The following is a 21358-nucleotide window of genomic DNA, read 5'->3' on the forward strand; positions in this document are numbered from 1 at the left end:
GTTAATAGCGAATGTTAAATGAACTAATGTTTAAACATTTTAATGTGGTTGGTCAAAGAAACTGAATTTTATCAGTTGCACATATTGTTTGAGCAATAGCAACACTATCATAGTTTATAAACTCAGCAGTTTTAATATATAATCAGCAAAAGCTATATAAAAAGTGCATGAAATGCAATGGAGCAAGAGAACAAAGTCACAAAAAATGGTATACTTGTATTTTAGTCTCTAGACCTGCAGTGGCATCAGAACGCATTCAGGCCCAGTTACTCAGTTTGTCTTGAGTTATTCTAGGAAGAGTGCTGGTGGTTCCAAACTGTTATTGGGGCCATTGTGCTCCCGGGAACACTCAAAACTTCAGATATATTTTGCCCTGATGTGTGTGTGGGTAACACAGAATACTGTCAAAACTTGAATGATATCAATACAAGACTAGTGAATGTGTCGAGTCATGTGTCACCTTGAGAGGTGCATTGACATTCCTGTCAGCCAGGGAGTCAGTGTCACATCAGGAGAGGCTTGGTGACTGCCTAACTGGCCAACCAGCCTCAGGGCATCTCATTTTTAAATCTGCCAACCTCTTCAAAGCTCCACAGGAGTAATTACAAGTTATACCCAGAGGTGAGAAGGCCAGATGAATTGGGACTACACCTCTATTTCTCATTATCACATACAAATCTCTGCAATGATTCCTGAGTAGTCCTATTAGTCAGAACTGGATTTTACCCCAAAGTCATAGTTTAATAACTGCAGCGGAATACTGCCTGAGATTCTGTAAAGTGAGATCCAGAGAAATGTTTCAGGAGAGTGGAGTTACACAAATGAATTCCAATTGTTCTGTGTGAATGTGGCTGTTTGCTCCATGATGAAAGAAATATCTAGAGACAAAAGTAAAATGTGAAACTGCAGTTACATCTCCCCTTCTGTTGACATTTTAAGTTAATTGGTGTATTTATAGTGTAATGAATTTGAGCTAGTCCAGGGGCCAGAATAAATTGCCTGCTGATCTCACTCATGATACACTCTACTAACTCTACACAAACTATATAGTTTTTCTGTCTAATGATGTTGCCAGCTTAAAACACAGCATCTCACTGTGAGTTTTCTTTATAGTACCAAACTAGATTTTTGCAGTTAGTTTGTACACAGACACACACACACCATGAATATATGTCTCAACTCTTTTAGGTCAGTGTTTTTACACTTGGCAATATCAGTAGCGTAAAGATATGCATCTTTTGCTGCGACTGTTTCATTGCTCTCCTGCTGATTTGATTGTAGTCAGTGTCATGGTATCTGCTGGCAGTTTCTTCATAGATAATGTTCTTTATTGACATTATATACTGTATAAACATTTTGTAATTCTGCATTTCTTAAAGCATCTGCCCTTATTTTTCTTTGTGTGTTTGACTTGTGCATTTTTATTATAATTTATATTTAACAATAGCAGTTGGCAATACCAGTCGGTTTAACATAGGCAAAATAATTAACACTAAAATGTGAAAATTGAGACAAATGGTTAAACAGCAGCAAACTAAGACCTTTGCTGATGATTTTTATGCAATGCAGCATCACCTAGACAGAATAATGACACACCTTGGCTGAGCTGAGCTGAGCTGAGCTGAGCTGAGCTGAGCTATATGTAGTCACATGGCACCAGAAGCAGAAGCTACGTCTTAAAAGCAGGCACAGAGTCAGCACATCCGAAGCAGATTCCTACACAAACTAAACAAGGAGGAACGATTCCCTGCTTTTTCAGTGCTGCAATACTGATCTGTTAATAAATAGTAACTGCAGTATATTCCATTTAACTTTGGGGCAAGAGGAAAAAATAGTATATCACCACAAGGATTTTGAATTTTATAGAAAGAGTAGGTAAAAACTGATGGAGCTTGGGAAGTCACCCCAGTGCCCTGCCCACAGTGACTTGGCAGTTGTGTAGGGAGGCAAAGTGCACAACAGCTGCTTGCTCTAAATCAGGCTGCTCATCCTCCCCATTCTCCCCTTTGCCTTTGAGTTCCTGTGGAGTGCAATGTCAGCCATGCTTGAATGATCATTCATTATCCTGATATGCACCTACCTTACATACCTATCTCTCACGCTTCATTGTTCGTTGTATTATTTTTTTATGAGGAAGGGGGTCAGAATTTTCTGAATTTACTCCCTTTGTACCACAAGCTGTTTTTATTGTTAGTTTTGTGTAGTGCAATGAGGAAAATACACCTAATGTAGTGATTTTTTTTTTTTAATAAGTCTAAGGGGATTTTTCTGAGCTGATGGAAAAATCATACAGCTGCATCTGCACTGTTTATCCATTACCACCTTAAGCTTCTATTGTAAACGAGACTTTTAGAAGACAAATGAGTGCAGTGGAAAAAAATCTGCAGTGACCCACTTCTCTGTGGTGCTTTGCTGTTTATGTTCACAATACCCTATAAACAGAAACACACCACAAAATGAAGTTTCTGGTAGATACACACTTCTGTGTGCTAATATACCATACCTGAAAGTGGCTGTGATGTGGCATCATCACTGATGTACTCCCTAGACAGCAGTACTTCCACATCCTTTTTTTTCCCCCCTCACTCAATGTGTGTACCACATGTTCTTTTTGGTCTTTTCAAATACATGTTTATGTACAGAATGTTATTACAAGCACCTATAATATCTCTGCTGTTGTGGGAGTTACAGTTCTGTTAATTTGGTTGGAGTTCCTTCTCAGTGGGAGCAGGGTATCAGTATGCAGACAACACCCTACAATTTTGCAATGCAGGCAGCGTGAAGTCTCTAAATCATGGTGGAATATGCATGGGAAAATTAATATCAAAATCTGTCACTTCCTGTTTGTCTATGATACATCACCACTACCTTGTTAATATTCTCTAAATTCCATCAGAGGATTGGGGGATTGCAAGGCGAGTTATTGGAAGTGTAGTGTTTATTTCTTTTGCAACTGGTGTAAAACGGACGCAGCACGAGTTTGCTTCTGTCTTTCTATTGACTTTATCCTCTGGGCAAAGAGTTGAGGTGCAAAACTATGTATGTCAGCAAAGTAACGACAACCGTGGCACTTACACCAGGGGAGCAGCAATTAACCTGAAGTAATCACATTGATTTAGCTTCATCTTCCATGATTAGAGTGCTGTCTTTCACTGCTGCACATTCTCACAGCTGTAAGGACACTCAGAAGTTCACACCCGTAGAGAAAGGATTGGCAATTAACTGCCAAAACATGTAAATGATTGTCACTTCAATTTAAGCATATAAAACCATATGTTTTATTTTCACAGAGTAGTAATTAGAGATTTTTATTTTTGGGAATGATGCTAGTAATATGTGTTTCATTTTCCTTTTTTTGTTAAGGCCTGAGTGGTTTTGTGCCCTTTCATTGCCCTTGAATCTCTTGTATTGGCCATATCCTGCTTTCAGGTGCAGCATATACTGTATTGCCATATTCGTCCACTGAGGGGCACTGCAGTTTAAGCAGAGTCCTGCGAAGTGGAAGAACCTGGCTGAACCTTTAATAGTGAGGATTGGTCACGACACTGTCAGCTGCTCACTTGAGTGCCAACCCCTAAAAGTTACGCAGGATACCTAAATTTGCTGAGCTGTCTCCTCCTTTCTTTCCTTTCTCTACCGCAATACGACTTTTCCACCCAACTCCCAAAGAAACTTTATATCTTACTCTACTGGCTATCCTCCTTTACTTGTCGCGCACTGCATTCATTTCTTCAGACTTTCTCTATCTCTCTCTTTTCTTAGAGACATCCAGTCCAGCTGTAGTTCATCTAATCCCTCTAATTCAGTTAATGTAATTTCCTAAATATGGTCACACTGATTTCCACTGCTGGTACTATACAGTCTATCTTCTGCCACTCTGATTTCTGCACTTTCCTGCTTTTTCTTTCATCATTTGTAAAGAAGTAACTTATTCAGCAATATCAATATCAGTGGCATAGATAAATGACACTCTCCTTATATATTACACTGTGTATGCTTCCTGGTGTTCGCATTGTTTGAATTGCAATTCAGGTTGTATTCTGCATAAATCCTGGATGACACTTTGATGTTTTCCTTTGCTTGTTGATTATTAGTGATGCAATGATATTTTGTTTGTAAATTGTACTTTTAGGGGCAGTTTATGCTTGAGCAATCATAATAATTACAGTTTCATTAAATGTGATTCAAGGATGCAGTGGTCTAGGCTCGATCATGAATATTTGCTTGAAAATTCTGCATAGTGTTCAACAACTGGGTCTTTAGTTCGGAACATATGATTGCCCCAGAGCATCCTGCAGCTTTTTTTTCAAGGTTTCAGTGATCTTTGCATAGGTTCATAGTTTACATAGTTTCATATACTGTAATATGAACTATCTGTTGGTTTCAGCATTCATTAGAAGCTACCATTGTGCAGTACATGCTTGTTTGAGGGATTACCAAGGTCTATTAGCAGATAAGGGGAACTTTCTCATTGGAAATCACTGGAGATAGGGTATGTAGGTTAAACATGCTATTTAATCACATTCACAGATAAGCTCAGTGTTATTTGCATCTTGACACCCATTTTAGCACTTGCTCACAGCTTCACAAACACCACTTATTTCATCCTGCTTGTCTGCTGTCAGTCTGTACTTTGTTTCCCTGTTTTACTCACTTGGCCTGATCTGGCTGTGGCTCCTGGCTGCTGCAAATCTCTGCAGTGTCAAAAGATTGAAAGTATTTTATCTGCATGAAAAATCATCTTCTATACACACCGTCCTTTAACCTGTTATCATGTAAAAGTACAGAAGAGATAAAAATCCAGAGAGGATTAGGGCCAGGCCAACCACACATTCGCAGGAGGTGCTGGGGAAAAGTGGGCCGAACAGGACACACCAATGTGTCATATCTCACCGTCTGGGTGTGTTTGTCCAGCCTGACAGCTGAAGGGGAAAAGCACATAATATTCTTATGTGCCTGTCTCTCTCTTTTTTCCCCTCATCTGTCACTTTCTGTTATTTTTTTGTCTTGGTCTCTTTGGATCCTACTTCTCTATTTCACTCTAACTTTTTCCCTCTGTTCGTTCCACTTGTCACCTTTGACCCACTTGTGGATTTATAGGTCAACTGTCTATTGACGTCAGGTCCATCTTATTTAATTCCTTCCCAATGGGAATCAGGAAAATGAGTTACCTGCTACAGCTCAGCTCTCACAACTGTTACTGCCTGCTCTCTGCTCATCTGGGACACTGCAGAAATAGATTCTGTCTGTAGCTCTAAAATCTGAATATCATAGTGATGATATTGTATGGTATGAGGGATGCATATTGAAGCCTGTGCCCACTGATTGATTAACTGGAGGGGGGTGGCAACATGCTGATGTGTTCTTTCTGTAGACTTGTGTGTGGCAGTTGAGAAAAATCATGACCCCTACTTACTGTACTTACTGTATATGTCCCACTAATGATACAAGGATGGATGAGGCATGTCAAAAACTGAGTTTGTTCCTAAGTTCTTTTTCTTGTTTGTTACATTTTGTAGTGTCTGTTCTTTCAGCTTTGGAGCTGTCCTCAGTTGCCTTTTCTTCTTCGATCTATTTTCTTTTCCCCAGTGAAATATGGACGTGTTCAGGATGACTGCAATGCAGCTGAAACAACAGCAATGGTCTTACTTCCAGATCAAACAAAGGGAGGGTGGCCTGTCATCCAGGCCTGCGTAAGTGGTTTAAAGAGCCCTTGTGCTTTCAGGATCTAGATTGGACTGGGGCAGCTGAGCTGGCAGGTCGTCTGTCCGGCCAACTGATCCTCAAAGACGTGGAAAATAGAAACACGTTGCTCCTCTGTCATCATGGGTACAGAGAGATGGAGATAAAACAAGCCATAAAATAGAAACACACCAAGAAATCCAAACTAAAAAAAAAAAACTTAAAATTCATAACCTGCCAACTCACTATTTGAGACTTTTAAACATTTAAAAAAAATAATTATTCATTGTACATAGGATGATGGCACATATGCAGATATTAAAATTTTCAAACATACAGTAATAACCATCACATATCAGCACATCATGCTCATCAGTAGAAATGTCTGCAGTGTTTTCAGTCATTCCTATTCTGCATTGAGCATCGCTCTCAGACCTCATCCAGCCCCCACACCAAAATACCGCTGTCATGCAATGCCTACCATGCATCAGCAAAACAAAAATTACACTATCACACATTATTTAAGGTTTTTAATGCAGTATGAGTATTTTATGGAGTTGTTGAGGTATTTTACTGAATTATCTTATTGAATGTTTCCTTCACCCACCTTGCAGTAGGTCTGCACTTTTTTAAAAGCCTTGAATAAAGCAACACCGACTCTCACTCAGTTAAGGCGTTTAGATTGTCTTCCACCTCAGTGATCAACACTGTTGGAGCCCTGCTGATTATCAGCTTGCGATGACAGACAGTTAATGGCAGTGGAAACGGCTTGGGAAGCAGACCCATTCCCCCTGAATTCCCTTGTCACAGCTTATTGTGATAAGACATTGACTGCATAAACACTGTGTGTGAGTGTGAGTACCAGGGCATTTACACCATGCATTCATATTTCAGTAGCCTCTTGAGCTAAGACTGTCTTTCAAAACCATGCACACTCATGCACATGCATGTGGACACACACACACACACACACACAGCACAATTTCACTGTAGAGTCTGTGTACTGTATTTGTGTTTCCCAATGAGCCTCAGCTTCATTTAGCATTGTTTGTTGATTTTTTTTTTTTTTTTTTTTTTGTTACCCACTTGATGAAGGAAAAAAACCTGACTGATGTATTTCTGTGTTGAGATATGCTCTGCCACAGCATGCCTAAAAACAGCTCACTTATTCAATGCACAAAGGCAATTAGGAGAAAATGAAATCTCTGCATTTCTAAATCCCAAGCATCAAATATCTCTAGGAAAATAATTTGTTTTGCTTACTCCATTATCAGTGAACTGAAATGTTAATGTGCTGTTGGGCGTCTTCGGTAAGCCTGTAGATGGATGGTGGTCAGAGTCAGTCTCCTGCAGGAAACCTACAGCATAGATTGGCCTCACCGTGGTTGACCTAATATGTGCAGCCTGTTACTGTATTGTCAATAACCATCACACATTTCTGTGTTACTGGAAGTGAATGGTTAAAATTCAAAGAGAAGAGATGTGATTCATGCTACCACATATTTGAGAATGTGCCTGGATTAACCATCTTTTGTATTCAAGTCTAAAAATAACACAGAAAACATTTTAAGCAACAAGGATTATTTTAGCAATGGGAAGCTTTAAAGCTCATACTGTAGTTATCAGTGTATGGGTGGATGTACGTTTATTGCATTGTATATGTGATGCAAAATGGCTCAAGCTGCTGTTCTACATAACATGTAGTACCTTGGTACCTTGGGAGGCACATAACAGCACAGGAGACTACACCACGTTCCTTGTTAGGAAAGGTATATAAACAGTATATACTGTTTGAATGTATGCTTAATGACCCTAGTAGGATACAAAGTTCTGCAGCAGAAACCGGTGTCCTTTGTGAATTGCTGGGATCTTTATTTAAAGCCGACCTTTGTAGGTTGACCCATTGCTTCTCTGAGTCGGCAGAGTTGGATAGTGTGCACTCAGCATCAAAATGAGGTGAAGGGGCAGAAGATGTAGGAGATGGGTGGAGCTGGGACTCTTAAGTGGAGATCCAGAGGGTGGAGGGTCCAAGGAAGGCAGTGGACCTTTGAGACCTGCCCTGATCTGGTCAGTGCTCAAAAACCACCCATGTTGTTATGTAATGTCTGTGTGCTGCTCTAATCAGCTGTTGTGTCAAGTTTGCATTTTACAGTTGACTGTGGTATGATTTTAATAAAATAAAGACCATATAGATTGCTATACTACAATGCATGATGCAGCTTAACTGTCATATTAAGAACTCCAGATCATTACTGAATCGTTGTGATTCTACGCCAGTCTGTCCTGTGTCTCTTGTAGCCTTGGCCTTCTTCCATTCCTCTCACTTACCTCAGTCCCCTGGGGAGAAGCGATAGTGCTGATGCATCCCCACCCAAGATAATTTGTTTAAATGACAAATTAGGAGAGTAACTCAATTTATGTCTGATACAGTATGTTGTGTTTCTGACCAATCTATTAAAGCAAGCTTCCCTGCCCTTTTGCTTCTTTTTCTCAGCTCCTCCCCACATCCTTACACCCTGCCCCCTAGCTTGTATCTGCCCCAATAAACTTTCAGTTCAGTGAGAAAGTAGGAGGAGAGTAATAGAGTCTTGCCTTCAGGGCTGTAACATGATCGCAGGCAGGGGCCACCAAGGCCTCCACAGTAATTGAATTGCAAGGCCAGGAAGCTGTGAGGTTTGGCAAGGCGCTCATTGACTCATTGATCAGTGCAGACAGGCTTCAGAAATATGCCTTGCAATTGTAGCCAATCAATCAAACAATTAAGCCCAGTCTCTGTAGCTGCCTGTGCTCCATTTAAGTCTAACCTCCCAGCTCCTGGTGCTGTGCATTCCAAATGAATTGCTTCTTACCAAGGAATAGCCCGATCACCTTCTCCCCTTCTCTGCTCAGTCCCTTTTTTGTACATGGGGAAAAGTTAACTGTGACTCCGCATTTGGCACAGCTTCCACCTCTGTAAAATATATGTAATTTGGTAAAATGTGACAATACACAGTTCCTGTTTTCAGTGTATGCAAAAGGGATGCTTAGTGCCATATACTCTTCTTTTGTATAAAGACCAGGTGTGTTTTTATCAGCTTTTGGTAGCAAAAGCAAAAATGAACATATATGAGTTTTTGTGTAACTATCGAGGAAACGGATCGATAGGAGACTAAGATGGAGTATGAGGAGAAGGAAGGGAGAAATTTTTGGCCTTTCCTGCAACATACTTCACCTTCTCCCATCTCCCTCTCTTTTTTCCTCTTTCATGTTCTTACTTCTTTTCTCTTTCCAGTCTTACAAGGCAGTAAAGCCATGTCCTACAACAGCGGCAGGAGGATTACTTCTTGTTCATGACTTTGTGACTGGAATCCGCAGTCTAACCATATGGAATTATCAGTTTTATTCACTATGGCATAGCCTGTCACCTTAAGACTGCGCCTTCCTGGCATGCCGCCCTAGCTAACATCTGTCAGAGGGGACAAGTGGGGGTTTAATGTCTCTGTCTTGCTTACACTCTGCCTTCCCTTTTTCCTCCCTCCCCCTTCTCTTGGCTTCTCCCATTTTTCCTTCTAATAATCCCCCCCTTTGCTTTCACCAATGTCATCTTGGGGTGTAACATAGAAGGGTTTAAGAGAGATTGTGAGTCTAGTATGAAACCTCTTGGGTGTCTCCTGAAAGCCCTGGCTCCATAACCTCATATTGCTGTCCTTCTGTAGCAGAGATCACCATGGCTACTGACATATGATAAATCAAAGGTATCTCTTTTTTAGGAATCTGCCCTTAATCTTTCCAAATGGCCACCTGGCCTGATTTGTGACCTTGAGGATATGTGTCTGATGCTGGGAGGAGCAATAGGATGCCTGCTACACACACACACACACACACACCATACAGTTTATTCACACTTAAATAAGCACACACACACACTCATGCGTTCAGGCATATGACTAGTGCATTGGTCTCTTGATGTCCTTGGGCTGTAAACACCAAAGAGTCAGAAAAGTGAAGGACCTGTGATGTCACTAAATAAGGTTTGAAGGTGTTGAGGAGTAATTTGTTTTTGATGTAAACAGCCAGAGACAGACACCTGAATGCAGTTGTAGAGGTGTGTACATGAAGTATTTATGTGTTATGCTCATGCTCTTAATCACAACAATGTAAAGTGAGTACACGCTTTCTAGATCATCTCAGAATACAGTTAAATGTGATGTTACAGCAGAGGTAACAGCTGCTGTAATTTTTACAGATAAAATATGTGTTTTAAGCTAGAGAGACCTGTTCTCATTTCCCAGGGGCATTGCTTTTTGTGTTGATGTATGTGCAGTATATGTAAAAAGGCAAGCATAGTTATTTAGATTTTTGATTACTGGACATGGACATCAGTGTGACTATAACAAAACAGATTGACACTACATTACATTTTATCAGTTTGCCAGCCACCAGGCTTTAAATCATTTCTCTCTTCAGAGATGTGATGATGTGAACTCTACTTTAAGAGAGAAGCCCTTTCTCTTTGCTGCAATCTGGTTACACAGATGTGTTGACCTGAATCTTCCCCCTATCTTCACCTCAATCGATCACAGAAAGACATTGATTTGCTAAATTGGTCTTTCCTGGATGTCTTGACGACATTATATGTACAGTGGAGGATGAGTTGGGGATAGCAGAGATAGCAAAAAGGACTTTATAGGAGAATAGCATCCATGTGATCTCTCTCTCTCTATTTAGCTTCTGTTAGTTTCCAGAAATATACAGTTGAATTGCACACGCTTTCATAAAGTGTTTATCATTTCTCTTGTTTTGGTGCTGTGCAGCAATGACAAGAAAATGAGAGCTGCTAATGACACTACCACATCACACTACCAATCTCCAATTAACTAAATAGAGGAGCTGGTTAATTACTTCTTATAATGCTCACCAGCCAGTCCTTCAGGCTCTAAGATATGTTGCACTGGGAGGGTGATTCCATCAGTTAATGTTCCTACATCCCCTGTACAGCCCACGAAAACGACTCTGTCAGGAGCTATTTTATTTCACTTTTCATTCTACTATCTGATATTTTCATGGGCCCATTAAATGTATTTATGGTGTTATTATACATAAATGAAATGTAAATAATCATCCATCTATGTGCTTTCTATTTTCCTCATAGTTGTCTTTATTGGGTGCCAGAAACAATTAACATCTTTGAAACTCTATTTCTGACAGTCTTGCCTTACATAAACAGGTCTTTGTCCATTTCCATGTTGGTGTCAGAGAAAAAATAAGACAACAACTGGAGCACAAGTTTGTGGAAACCGCAGACACAATAATCCTGGAAGTTAGATGAGGGTGTAAACATTTTGGCAAGCTACAATAATTATGACTGCCTGACTCATCTCTACACTCCAAAACACTCCAGTGGAAGCTGACAGATGCTTTTTGATGACTGATGGTTGTGTCTATTTGTGTACTAAATGTGTGTGTGGGTGTGGAGAAGAGGGAGCAAGTAAGGGAGAGTTTGTCCCACCTTTAGTTTTAGACTGCGGCTCTGACTGTGCTGACTGCTGACAATGTGCAGATTCATTGTGGAAACCTGCTGAGGAATCCCACAGGGATCCTATTAGGGACACTTCATCTGGGTGCTGAGGCTGCAGTGCACACATAGAGTTCATGCACACAAGCGCACAGATATCATCTTCTGGATTGTGAGTTGAGAAGGGTTGTCATTTCTGTACATCTGCTGTACAGTGTTTAGTCATACTTTTGAAATGCTGTAATCTGTCCCATCCTGCACTGACAAAAATATATCTGTAGACTCAAGATTCAAATTGTCAAGTAATAAAACTTTCCGCTGAGCACTTAGTCTTAGATTCTTAGTTTTGTTGGCTTATTCTGGGATAAAATTTTAATTTTCTTTTTTTTTTTTTAATTCATTTTATTTAAGTGGAAAAAAAATAAATTTTTTTTGGTATATGTTCCATCTAGGATGCTTTGATTACTATTGAACATTTCAAAAAAACCCTTCGGGTCTAATTGAATTCACACTATTTCAGCTGCTACACCAATACCAATTTGTTCTAATGCTCCAATCCAGTTGTTCGTGGCAGAGTCTCAGGTAGTTGAGGCAAAGCTAGCCTATTACTGTATCACCTAAAGGACGCAGATTGATCTTGGTTGGAAGTCATCACTAAATGGCCCTTATGATAATCAAAGGCAAATCAATATGTGACCCTTTTTCCAAAATGAAGATCAATACACAACCTTGTTATTATCATGTAATGATTTAATCAAATGTGAAATGCACCTCTGTTGAGTCCCCAAGCACATCTGAAGGCTAGTGAGTTTAGAGAATACAATTGTCAGTAAATCTTGTATTTTTACATATAATTTGTGGTAGGTGTGCTTGATGCTTTTTGATGTGTCAGCAGAAGAGTGGAAGGGAGAGGGTAAAACACAAACTGCCAGGTTGACTGACTAATTTTCTTAATTGGCAAATTTAGACTCATTTGCCTATTTTTCTTTTTTGCTTGTGAAGGTAGATCTGTCCATCAGAATCAGTGGAGGGGGACATGGATGTACAGAAAGCTATGGTGGCAAGGCAGCTTGATTTAAATTACACATTTCAAACACAGAGCCAGTGTAAAGCACCATGCAAAGACATGAAGGCATTATTCCCTGTGCCAGGGCTGTGAGATCATATGTTAGCAGCCATAATGTGGTCACTGCTGAAAGGAAAAAGGATAGCTTTGCAGCATGATAATGGTATAGATAATTCCACTGAACGTTTCCTTCATTCTGTGGTTATTTGCCCTTTTTGTTTTGGTCTGTCATCTATAGAGGCTATGTCAGGCATTTAAACTCATACTTTGCATGTCTTGGTGGGTGTTACCTGTTGAGGATCAATAGCGGAATTACTATCCTGCACCCTCTAGCGTGTTTTCGATTGGTCTGCATCAGCCATTAAGCTGTTAATTATAATCTCTCCCTGCAACCACAGAGCTCCACAGTTTCCATAATAAATCACCCAGACAAACACAGATGAATGCATGCTACAAAGAGTTGCACATGCATACACCCTGCAGTAAATGTTGATGCTGTTTGTATATACAGCTGTATACATAGCTTAAACAGAGAAAACAAGAAAACAGAGCAGTATTTGAATTGCTGAGGAGGACTAGCAATGTGTTTGGCTTTTAGTCAGCTACAAGATGACCTTCATTCACATCTATCTGGACAGGTTGGATGCTGTGAATGGGAGGGGGGGGTGTATGTCCACTAGCTGCATTTCTGTGTTCCTGGCTCTGAAATAGATACTCTTGCACACAGGAAGTAAGGGAAAGAGGAGACTATAGGAGAACTGTCAAGGTGAGCAAGGCAAAGGAATTCAAAAGAGCTGGTGTAATAAGACAGCGGAGAATAGAAATGAAAATTAAGAGATGCACTGAATGAAAATAAAGCAGCAAGCCAGATGGTGAGACATGCAGAGTTAGGAAGCTGAAATAAAGAGTGATGTAGACACAGCAGGAAAGGGAGTGGGAACTGCAAATTATTTTCTGTCTGATTCTCAGGACACAGACTGACTTCTTCACTAAAAGTACATGTATGCGTGAGCATTCAGGACCTCAGACTAAATATCCATGTTACATGTCTAGATAGGAAAGCTCAGGGAGAGATCAAAATGGCTTTTTCAGGCACACAGATATACAATTGAGAGGTAGCAGCACCAAAGCTGATGTACAAGATGTTATGCTGGAGACAATGGACAATATGTCACCTCTGGCGACTTGAGCTATGTGACATGCAGCCTTCAGGTGAATAATAATTGACACTCACAGGACATGGACATATAGATGGATTTACATTAAAAACATGATCATTCCTACTGTTTAACATGCTTACAAATAAAAGTACTACATGTGCAGATTCAAACACAAAAATAATAATTAGCTATTTGAGTGTGACTGTGCACTTAGCACGTGTTTTTAAATTGCTAATGAATCCACTCACATGGCATAGTAGCCATAGCCCACCCACACACATCCACTTTGAGACATGCACGATGGATAGGTCATGCAAGAGGATCCTGTGTCTGTTTGAAGTGAAAAACTTCACATTGCTAAGGAGCAGAGATTGATTTGATGGAGACCAGGAGCACACACTAATAGTGCAGACCAGAAAGATTTTTTTTTTGTTAGGGCCCTCATAATCATAGAGCCACATCTTAGTAGACATGATAAGGCAATCACAGGGTGCAGAAGATTGTCTTCTTACAAGCTTGTGTACGAGACACAGGGAGATAAAACAAAGACATTCAGTTATAGTGCGAGGTCAGCAGGTGAAAATAGCATTTCTGGGAGTAATCTAATGTCAGTGTCACGGCTCATTGCTTCATTATAGAAGTTGTCCAAGAAAATCCTTCTAGCCTCTGCTGGAGAGTATCTGTATTCTCTCTTGGAGAGCAGACTGGTCATAAAAGAGAGAAAAAGAGAAAGTATGTTGAGACTCTTTCTTCCTTTCTCATTCTAACGCTCATCTTTCATCCTGTAGTCCATACATACATACAGTACATACCGTAGGTCATGTATGTGCACCATAAAATGTATTCACAAATACTTATACCATGTACAAGCTATTTTACAGACCCTCATTAGTGCTCTTGTGGTTTGGCTTTAATTGTGTCTTTGCTTGTGTAAGTTGTCTGCACAAGCCCAGATACTACAGGCTTGCCTTTAGAGTATAAGCTGATTGTTCCTCATTAGATGTGTGGATTAGATCAGGACTGTAAACCTGTTCAAGGACTCTGTGACCTTCTCCTTGTAGCTTTCTGCTTTAAAATTTAGTGTGCCAACAGATGCATGGTTCACTCAGCCATCTGACCCTCCGCTGCCTCTGCCCTCTCACACCTGCTTTAGTGTGTTTGTGCGGATGTGGGAGGGATGATTCTATTAGGAAACAGTGATGCAGTGATGAATAATTATCTTATTTCAGTTATTATTCTAATCTAAGTCTCTTTTGTCAGTTCAACAGTCTTAGCTACAACCATTGTTAAGCTCCTGAGGGGGTCGCTTAAGCCAACACATCTTGGTCCAACATTTATTAATAAAATTAAAGATGTTTTGTGAGTGTGAGATGATTTTTCAAAAACTAGTTTCATGATTTCAAACCCCAGTGCTGCAAACTCTAAATGAAGCCTTCTTAAGTTACTGTATTACTTATTACATTATGTCTTTTATGAGATTAGTCTGCCGTCTCTTGATCTCAGCTGAGCTGACAAACAGTCCATGGGCATGTGCATGTACGGGTGTGACATGCCTCTGTTAAATCACTTAGAGATGATTGGGTGGAGGTTTATAAAGTAATACCCGGGTTCATGTCCAGTTCAGTTCAACAGTTCATGTTGTACAAATGTTCTCATTTTAGGACTATTTTCAGTTCAGCTTTGCGACACTGTTATCACTTGTCTCTTTGAAACAGATTGTGGTCTAAACATTCTGTCTCTTTTATCCTCTCTGTTTTCATTTTTCAGTAGCATGACCAAGGTGTTTTCAGGTCTACAATGAACTGGAAAGCTTGAAGAAAGTAAACCGATTTATTAGAGCAAAATCAAGAGTTGCCCTATCGTCTACAAGAATCTGTTCTCACTGACTCTGTAGGTCTTCAGTAGACCATTGGTGATTTGAGTGTAAAAACATATGAAATGACATATATTACCATTACTTTTATTGTACTTCTTCCTCATTAAGACATCCAAACAAACCACACATCAGTTGTCACTAACTATATATGAACCGATGACAACATTTAAAAGAGATGAGACAGGAGATCCAGGAAAAGCAAATCTTGTTCATTTGATTTTGATGAAGGTCAGAGAAGAGTAGTTTGATTCAGATATGATGTAATTCAACTCCCCAAGATGACAAGGCACAGGCAAGATAGGCTTTATGGTCAATAGTGAGTAATGTACCTGTAAGCACTGGGCTGCGGGGGCCATGGGTTTCCGGACATGTGTCATACAAGGAAATGACTCCAGTCCCCCACACACACATTTATTTCTGGTCTCTGGTGTGACTTTCATTATCAAAACAACTGCATCTTAAATTGGTTAGACACTAGAACCAATCTATCTAGATTTGTAATGTGTAATTTGTTATTCTGTCACCACGAAAAGAGAAGAAAATGAAAGAATAAAGGAGGAAGACACGGGGTAGGGATGTGGTTATGCCTTCAGGTTTAACTGTGACTTCAGCTCTTTGACATTGGGTCCCTATGACAGCCTCTGTTCCAACACTGACAGCTGTGTGTATGTTTTTGTGTGTCCGTGTGCATGCATGTGTTAGATATGACAAATGATTAATCAAATTCCCAAACATTTACACAGTGATTATACATTTATTAAATACACAGCAAAATTTGTATGAAGCTGTAGGCTACATGAGAAAAAAGACCTGTTAATGCACACACACGCACGCACGCACGCACGCACGCACGCATGCACGCACACACACACACACACACAGTGTGTACTTCAATAGTTTAGACTGACAGAGAAGAGGAATTAGTAAATCAAAAGTTTGTCCACTCACTTGCTATGCCAACAAGGCTTAATTACTCACTGCAACACTGGCAGATTTGAGACTCGCTCCTGATTAATGTAACTCAGAAGAGCTTTTGATGTTTCACTTTGTTGACTGCACACATGCCTTCACTACAACTTTGCACCAGCTCCACACACCTCACAACAAGCGATAAACAACATACGCACAAAACACATTCTCTATATACAACTTTTTGATATTTAATGCCTGGGTCACAGACATAGACATAGTTCTACAAGCTCCGTAGCACAGCGATTACTTGTGCAGTTGGTCTAAACTATTGTCTCCAGCAGTCTAACCACTAACAGTATAACTTTTTTTAAAATTGTAGCTCCTGACCCTCATGACAGATACAGGAGCAAGATTTAAGTGAAGAAGAATAAGTACTATCAAGACCAAGATACAGTGGGCGGTCTGGGTGATCTGTTGGTTCTGCCTTGGCGGCACATTGGCTTGTAGATTTAGATCTAAACTGGCGTCTGCCTGCCTGTCTGTCTCTATCTGGTCTGATTGTCCATTTGTCAAATATAATGACAGGTCATTTAGACCTAATCTGTCACAGGCCTATGACTCCTCTGCTTGTAGAGGAAAAGATCTATTGAAAGGAAGAGAGAAGGAAGATACTAAAGGGGGATAGAGTGAGTGGATACTAGAGAGTCAGAAACTGAGAGATGCATTTTGATGTTTTCAATGTGTATATCACTCGTGACCTAAGCTACTGTGAGTCCTGATTCCCCAGAGAAATAAAAACCCTGGCTTTATTCCAGAGACCTCTGCCAGCTCGCCCCAGCTTGCACAAAGGTAATTTCTGCTGGAGGAGGTTACAGGTTCTAGCTAAATATTCTTAATGTTTTGACTTCACGACTGTGTTAGACCACATTTTATGTTTATGGTTAGAAAATCATATGTAACTATCTAGGCTTGTGTTCCTGATGTCTGTGCATATATACTTTATAGTGTATATGCACTAATGTATACACAGATTACAGTATGTCGAGTGTGTTCATTTGAAGGGCTCTTGTGCTTTTTACCCTTTCGGCTTTCTTCCTGTACTAAACTAAACTAAAACTGCTTGTTGTGCATTCATGTAAAAGCTATTGATTTTCTTCCTCTTCATTTCTCAGTGGATCAATACCTGTCCAGGACAATGCATGTGAACACACAGCTGAAAATCAGAGAACATGTCTTTTGATATCTTTTTTTTGTTCTTGATTCCACAAGAAAAAACACTAATTGGTGGCTTGCACTGAAAGCACCATTTGGCAAAGGCTTCACTGCTTCCAGTGGAAAGACACAGCATTAAAACCACCAAACTAATATTGTGTGGGCACCCCCCTTGTGATACAGAAACAGCTCTGACTCTCAGAGGAATGGATACCAGAAGACAGTGTCCTCTGGTATCTGACACCAAGACTTTAGCAGCAGATCCTTCTAAGCCGTGGAAGTTGAAAAGTATGGCCGCCATGGATCTGACTTGTTTTTCCAGCACATTGCAGAGATGCTTGATCTGATTGAGACTGGGGGAATTTGAAGCCCAAGGCAACACCTTGAGTACTTTGTCATAGTCTTTAAATTATTCCTGAACACATTTTGCAGTATGGCAGAAGATATTGTGTTCTTTGGCCACTGAAATAATGTTGCCATGAAGGGGTGTACATGTTCTTAGTTTTAATGTTGTAGCTGATTACATTTAATAGTTGTTTTTCTAGCCAAGAGCTTTAACTAAGAGATGCATGCCAGTGCAGGAACTTTATCATAACAATGTGCTTATATTCTTGCAATTTGGAATGTAATTACTAAACAAATTTATGCTAAGAAGCAGACGTACAGTACTTAATTTAAATCCCAGCAGTGAGAGAGACTTATTGTATTAAATACATTTGCCAAGTTTGAATTATTTTAAGCATTAAAAGGGCCTCATGCATGGCCAACAACATAGGTATTTATGCCCATATAGTTCTACACAACTTCATTACTGTTTCCATTAATTATTCATTAAATCTAAATGAAAAGCAGCTGAACGTAATTAGTTGTTTGTTAACGCACAGTCTAATCCTTTGTGGAGCGTAAAATGCTGACTGACAGCTGTTGTATGACAACTTCCATAATGTCTTTCTTTTTTTTATACGTGGATGTTTTAAGGAAACTTCAAAACGACCCAGGACCAAATAAAAAAATAAATATTTTGCAAGTTGAACATACTTTGAGACTCAATTCACCTAGTATTAGAGATGCATGTTGGTGGGGAGACTAAATTTGTTGAGAAGCCAATGAGACATGCACAATGAAGGATGCAGAAAAAGAAACGGAGTATGAAGCAAAAATAGAGGAAGACGAAAGGGGAAACAGAGGGAACACAATGGGCTGACAGCACCTGCTGCAGTCCGAAAGACTGCTGTCGCCAGTCCTATCCCATAACCCCCCTCTCCCTGTCAGCACCACAGAGGAACGCCGCCACACGCAGTGGCAGGTGACACCTTGATAGCTCCTCACAATACTGCACATATGCAAACACACACACATTCACACTGCATGTTTTGAGTGTATGTGAATGTCCTTGTACTTCAAATGCATGTGCTTTGCATCTTCAAAAAGCAACCTACATCTTGCTTGTGACAAAAACTCAACACGAGTGTCCTTGAAGATCTGTCTGTTTTTGTTTGTAATGAGTTCAAAACTTGTCTCTGACTCAGTGCATGTGAGCAATACCTCTGTGCCATCATCCTCAACATACATGACCTACGGTATGTACTGTTGCCTTTTGACCACCCTTCAGACCAAAAAAATCTTGTCTTTGACTTCCTGCCATCTTTGCTTCATGCACAATGGTTTGATAATGTACAATCTTGAGTTTGCTCTGACTACCTGACACAGTGTTGCTCAGAGTATTCTGGAGAATCTGCGATATGTTTCTGGAGCATACAGGACACCTGGTTCTTCTTGCCTCTGAAAACAGGTCTTCATGAACTCTGATGGGTTCTTTGTGGGCTTGTTGGGTTGCGCGATGGGCTGCACAATAAACCTAGGATGAATCAGGCACCTGTTCTTCTAAGAACAAATGTTAGCATGGTGACCATTTTACCTGCTAAACCTACATATTATTGTTGCCACTGTAAATCTTAGACCTGTTTTTAGATTTAAAGTAAAGTAAAGCATTATAGGATACATTATCCATTATCCAGAAGTGCATGTGCATTAACCAGACTTTATGGATTGTACAGCAATGAAGAGACAGGTAAATACAATAGACACTACTTTTTGTCAATCATAATATCTGCAGTGTACAAATATTTAAAATATTTTTGCAAACGAGTAGGAAATTATTTGAACACATGACATTTTGACATTGAAATATATACAACAGGGCCAGTTAAACTGTCAGATTTGCATACACACATACACACTGACACACACAAAGCTGCCCCAAGCTGACAAGCTCAGCAGGACAAGGCCTTCTTCCTCTTCATCATTTATTCACCAACACAGCACACTGTGGCCGGTGCATCCTATAGAGCAAACATTTATTCTCAGCGTTCTTCAATTTCTCTCACAAAGCTCTTTTCAAACTCTGCTTGGCCTTTTCACTATGCAATGTGCTGGCCATACTGGTTCCATAAGGCAGTTTTGGTTGCTAGCATATTGTGATCTTGTCAAATAGTGCTGAGGGAAGGTATCGTTGTAACTGAATACACGCATCCGTGTGCAGTGTTATGTATACAGTGGACCGAACGGAGTCGTGTATTTTACTGTGTCCCTGTAGATTAAAAAAAAAACAAAAAACACTGAATCATGCAGGGAGCAGTTCAAGAAAACAATGATTGTCAGATTCAGATTTTTTTTGTTTTGTTGAGAAAATGCACAAGCTCTTTGTTTGCCGAGCTCATTCTATAGTAATTTGCCCCTCATGCTTGTGTGCCATGAATTTCACCCTAATGGCATTCATTTTTGTGTGCCTGCCTGGAAGCTTTGCCAATGGAAATTAAATTAAAGCAATGGCCGCATCATTAGTATGCCACTGAAGTTAATAGGTGATGGTGAGGTATCTTCATGGCTCATTGGCAGTATGGACTATAGAAGAGAAATGGAGGTGGCATCAGGGTTGATGATTTCCCTTCCATAATTTTTCATTTGCGTCATATCATACACCAGTACCAAAAATGCCATTTTGTGGAAAGTAAAGATGTAAATTAGCCAAATTGAATTAGGGTTTACTGTTAAAACCACATCAAAATAACACAAATAGGTTTTTTTAATATCTCGTCAATGTGTCATACTTGTCTAGTAGAGGACAAATGATGTTAATCTAAAACATCAAAGATCATTGTCTGTGTCTTACTTCATTTTTATGTAGATATACTTTATTTCATGCATTTGAAATTATATGTAGTTGAGGTTGTTCTCCTTATGTCTGCATGGGTCCAGTTTCTATCCACAGTCCAAATATGTGTATGTTAGGTTATTTGTTGATGGTAATTTGCACAAACATAAGAATGTGAATGTCATAGTGACAAGTTATCTGTGTGCGTGTCAGTCCTGTGATAAACTGGTAATCTGTCCAGCGTGTACACCGCCTCTTGTATGTCCCAATGATTGGCTCCAACACCCCCCACCCCTGTGATCCTCTAAAGGCTGAGCGGTTGATAAATGGTGATGTGGGTGTTTTCTCAAACTCTTTGTTCTTTCAATCAGAATCCTGTTAGTTACAGCACAGTAGGAGAAAAATCCCAACATACAGTACAGTGCACTACATTTAACCCTCCCCTGTTTCTGTTACTGCACAAACCAGTAGCCAAATGCTTTGAAAGACAACTGAAGAGTTTCTGTACAAAACACAGTACAGTTCAGTTCCATACTGGCATTTTCATATTGGTGAGAGACTAATGACTGAATTCACATTTTACATGCATGTACAGGAAAAAAACAGCACTCCAAATGATCTAAGTAAAGGAAATGTACTGTCTTCAGAGATATAGTATTTCCTTTGTTTTTATTACTGAACATAATTTTATTGACTACAACCTAAACTGTTTTAGTGTAAGCTCTGTTCGTTGCCATAATAGCCTTCCCAATTTGAACGAAGGGCCCATGAGAACAATCACGATTATCTCTTGATGAAAGTC

The sequence above is a fragment of the Mastacembelus armatus genome, chromosome 22, assembly GCF_900324485.2.
Source record: "Mastacembelus armatus chromosome 22, fMasArm1.2, whole genome shotgun sequence".
Taxonomy (NCBI): Eukaryota; Metazoa; Chordata; class Actinopteri; order Synbranchiformes; family Mastacembelidae; genus Mastacembelus; species Mastacembelus armatus.